The sequence below is a fragment of the Bombyx mandarina genome, chromosome 07 (genome assembly GCF_030267445.1).
Source record: "Bombyx mandarina strain Sakado chromosome 07, ASM3026744v2".
NCBI lineage: Eukaryota > Metazoa > Arthropoda > Insecta > Lepidoptera > Bombycidae > Bombyx > Bombyx mandarina.
This window is the reverse complement of record NC_143214.1, coordinates 9,742,322-9,746,753: the sequence shown is the minus strand read 5'-3', so window position 1 is coordinate 9,746,753 and position 4,432 is coordinate 9,742,322. Positions and strand designations below refer to the sequence as shown.

Here is a 4,432-nt window from a genome sequence, read left to right as displayed (position 1 = left end):
CTCGCAAAATTATAATTTGCGTAATTACTGGTGGTAGGACCTCTTGTGAGTCCGGACCACCTCCCTGCTTATTTCAGCCGTGAAGCAGTAATGCGTTTCGTATTGTGACCTTAGAACTTATATCTCAAGGTGCGTGGCGCATTTACGTTGTAGATGTCTATGGGCACCAGTAACCACTTAACACCAGGTGGGCTGTGAGCTCGTCCACTCATCTAAGCAATAAAAAATAAAAGAACCAAGCGCTGTAAAAGAAAATATGGTTCTCTCGCTTATTCCTCGTAACTTAAACGGCCCGGATCGAAAATATAAGCTAAGTTAAGCTGCAAAGAGGCTATCCGGGGATCGTGCGAGATCGTTTGTGTCACTGACAATAACTGTTATGTCTAAAGGTGTAAGCCTCTTATATCGGTTCAGCAGTTACGCCACGTTCGGATATGTTCAATAAACCGTTACGCATTTTTTTTTTTTTTTAACACGTCTTCATTATGTCGATACTTACCTACGTACGTTTTTGTTGTATCTGAAGGAATCTTTGAACTCTGAACGGCATTTTGATCGACTTCAAGAGTTGCGATTAATTTGAAAATTGGCACACGCATCACAGACTGGTAACAACATAATATTTTCTTAATTTAGCAATAAAAAATACGAAATTAATTGTTAGTTCGTAAATAGTACATAATAATATATTAGATGATGACCGAGCTTTGCTCGGTTTTTTTTTTGATTACGCCATCTTGTTGTGTCTTTAAAGCGGTTAATTGCCCTCAATTAAGAAAAATAGTATTATTATTCGCCAATAGATGTCGGGAAGAGTTGATTATTGAAGACACGAATAAAACAACATTTTCTGAAAATAAATCGTAGCTAGATCGATTTATCGCCCCCGAAATCCCCTGTATACAAAATTTTATGAAAATCGTTGAAGCCGTTTCCGAGATTCAGATTATATACATATATATTAATATACAAGAATTGCTCGTTTAAAGGTATAAGATTATTTGTATATATTTGTAGTATTTTATTTATTTATTACGCCGGTGCATATAAAAAAATATGTAGTCTTGAGTCTAGTGTTGACTGCCAGTTATTTTTAGATATGTAATCAACGATATTCAATCAAGAGTGGATGCTTGTTGTGTGTACAGGTAAGACTCCTAGCACGGTAGATACGTTCCAACCAAGTCCCGCGCTATGCAAAACCGTGCTATATGAGACGAAAATCCAGCACAAAAAGAAGAGTATATCGGAGACGGTCATTAGTTTGGTAGCTAAACGAAACGCAGCACGATTCCCGGGAGATAAGACACAGCCCACAGACACAGCCCACTGAGTCTCTCGCCGGATCTTGTCAGTATGTCGCGTTTCCGATTCGGTGGTAGATTCTGCGAAGCACGGCTCTTGCTAGGGTTCGTGTTAGCAACGTCGTCAAGTTTGAGCACCGTGAGCTCACCTACTAGTTAAGGTTACGCTGAAATTGCCTCTCAAGGCTATCAGCTTAGGTAGGAAAAAAAAGCGTCTTGGTGTACGGACAACTGTTTTTCGACAGTCAGTACTGCACAGTATTTATTGGATGTGGAACGTTGCCTTTGACGATCAGTACTGTCCCTATTGCGTTGGGTGCACGAAACTCTGTCCGTGACAGATAGTACTACCCTATGTGACCATTATCATTCACGATTGTCATTTAATTAGTTCAGTCTCCATTTTCACAGTTTATTTAAATTACTGGGTTACGATCAGTGATTATTTAATTAGTAATAAATTCATATGTGCTATACCTCGGATACATTCCAGATGTCTGAGTCATAACCCGACAAGTAATTTATCTGAATGATATGCCTGTATGTGCTGTTAACTATTATAGAAAAAAAATAAGCAGTAAATTTTCGGCTATTCCCATTCATAGTGCATAATGTAATTTTTTAAATCATTTACAAATAAAAATCTCGTTAAAGTATCGTAGAAGAACCGTGTTAAAAGAGTGTTATTGGGAATTTTTTCTTTTCGTGTTAAAGGGGAACCATCGTAAAATGCCATGACATCTTATAGGATGGTTATTTGTATTTCTACTTCACATAAAATTAATAATGTTTGGATGACAGTTACTTTCCATAGCTTATTATAAATGAAAGGCGCTTCGTAGAAATTCAGTTTCTTGCGTGCACGGATTGATTAATTTGATTAACTAGATGATGTTTCTCATATACATACCACAACCGTGGATTTTTCGTGACATATTAATTGTTGTAAGACTCAATGAACCTTCTAAGAATACTAAGAAATCTCTTTTTTGGAACGAAGTTCCTTACGATGATGAGGTATACGATGCTGAGGGGGGTACCCTAACCGGGAAAAAACGTCCGTAACGTAATTTTTTATTTATTTAGTTTGTTATCAACAGATGTCGCTGCACGTAAATTCAACAAATCCTGAATCGCGGTGACGAGATGTTACACAGTTGATAGAAGTTCTCGTATTTCCATTGCTAAATCATACTTACTTAGCGACGGGGATATCGTGATCACGCAGGCGGTTCCCTCAGGGCGAGGCTGCTTCAGTGCACAGCCTAGTGGTTGATCCTTGCGATTATTTTTATTGTTATCAATAAAAAATGTATACCCGATTAATTATTTTCTTTATACCTCGAATAGAACTTAAAATTAATATTTTTATATTATTGAACTTCGTTCCTATCCGGTGTCCCACGACACCACATATCTTTTTTTTTCGCCATTTCTTGAGACTCAGATAAGATATGAATTGAATGAATGTGTAAGACGAAATAAAAACACTAAAGAGATTGACACAGCAAAAGTTGCTTTGTTAGAAAATTAATATAACCGTCTAGTTTCAGATAAGGAAGCAAGAGAACACTCGTACCTTAGTATCGAGGGGGAAAATACGGATGATGTATTTATTATTGCTTAGATCGGTGGACGAGCTCACGACCCACCTGGTTTTTAGTGGTCACTGGAGCCCATAGACATCTAAGACGTAAATGCGCCACTCACCTTGAGATATAAGTTCTAAAGTCTCAAGTATAGTTACAACGCCCTGTCAGTAGCTACAACTTGATTTGTATAACATATGTAGTCCTCTGTAAGCATGAAAGTATTTTGTGAGCACGTGCTAGCTACGTAATTTACTTAGAATAATTCGTACTTGCATACTGTTAGTAGAAACATCATCTGAAATAGGTTACTTTTCATTAGGGTACAGACGATTTCATCATCATTTATCAAACTAAATAATAATTTCGCGCAGAATTGCGACGGGGGTGTAACTCAGTGGTAGAGTGTCTGCTTCGCATGCTGAAAGTCCTGGGTTCAAATCCCAGCACCTCCAAAGTATCGTTTTTTGTTCTTATTTTGTTCAACATTACGAAATAATAAATTAGCTAAAACGATCTACAATCATACTTCAAAAATTAAAAATAAAGAGAAATCAAATTTAAATAATATCAAATACTCTGGACAATGAAATACTTTATTGGGTTTTCTGTAATATAAACGTGAAAACAATATTTAAAACCCTTTTTCAAATCTCTGTTTAAATTAATATTTTAAACTTTAAAAAAAATATTACATAATATTACGTAGCGTTACAATCATTCTCTTCATTGAATGACAGGTGAGTGAATTTGTTTAAGAAAAATGTTTTTAAAACTAAAGAGGTGTTTATTTGCACATATTTAAATGAAAATGTTATTAGTTTCCAAAATAATTATATAGATTACAGAGCTAGTTTGTTGATTTTCACACGTCATGCTCATTACGTCACACCAGAAATAGTTAAGACAGTCTTATCCGTTTTAATTTAAGTCAGCCCTAACACCAGCATCCAATATATAAACAAGGCTTAGAAATTGAGGATTCGGGTAAAAACTAAAAAGATGGCCAGTAGTAACAACAGCTCACGGCGCCCATTAGGAGTTAACTGGTTACAAGTCTCCATAAGTATCACGACGTGAATGCTGCGTGAATGCTTGATGTGAATTGAGACAAGGAATCATGGTTATACCATATATTTTGTAACCAATATCCTACTCTTCAAATTCCGGTGCAAGGCTGTACCTATAGTTGTAATATGCAGGTCTATGATACGTCCTATGAATGCTACTTGCTGAAATAGTAATAAAAAAACGCTGCTGCCCAATCTCCGGTAAATTTCTTAGTCCCCTTTACGAAACCTACGGAAAGAGATAGTGCTATTGCCAGATATAAACCAGCTGCTATTACGTACGGTCGTTTCATTGCCCCTGAAATCCGATATAACAGCTATCTATACCACATCACCACAGCCTTAATATCCTTCGAAGAAATAAACAGGATATTGAATCTGTTAAAATCACGTTAAATACGTTAATATACGGTCTATTGCCAATAAACGCCAATAATCGCATAAAAGATTATATAAAAGATAGAGAGCA

The 4,432-nt window shown here is 36.3% G+C and overlaps 1 non-coding gene across 1 annotated transcript; it reads left to right on the top strand.

The window, feature by feature from the left end:
- Positions 1-3,276: 3,276 nt before the first annotated feature.
- On the top strand, positions 3,277-3,348 carry TRNAA-CGC (transfer RNA alanine (anticodon CGC)). Its single transcript has one exon. It is a non-coding gene; the product is annotated as a tRNA-Ala (tRNA).
- Positions 3,349-4,432: the final 1,084 nt, after the last annotated feature.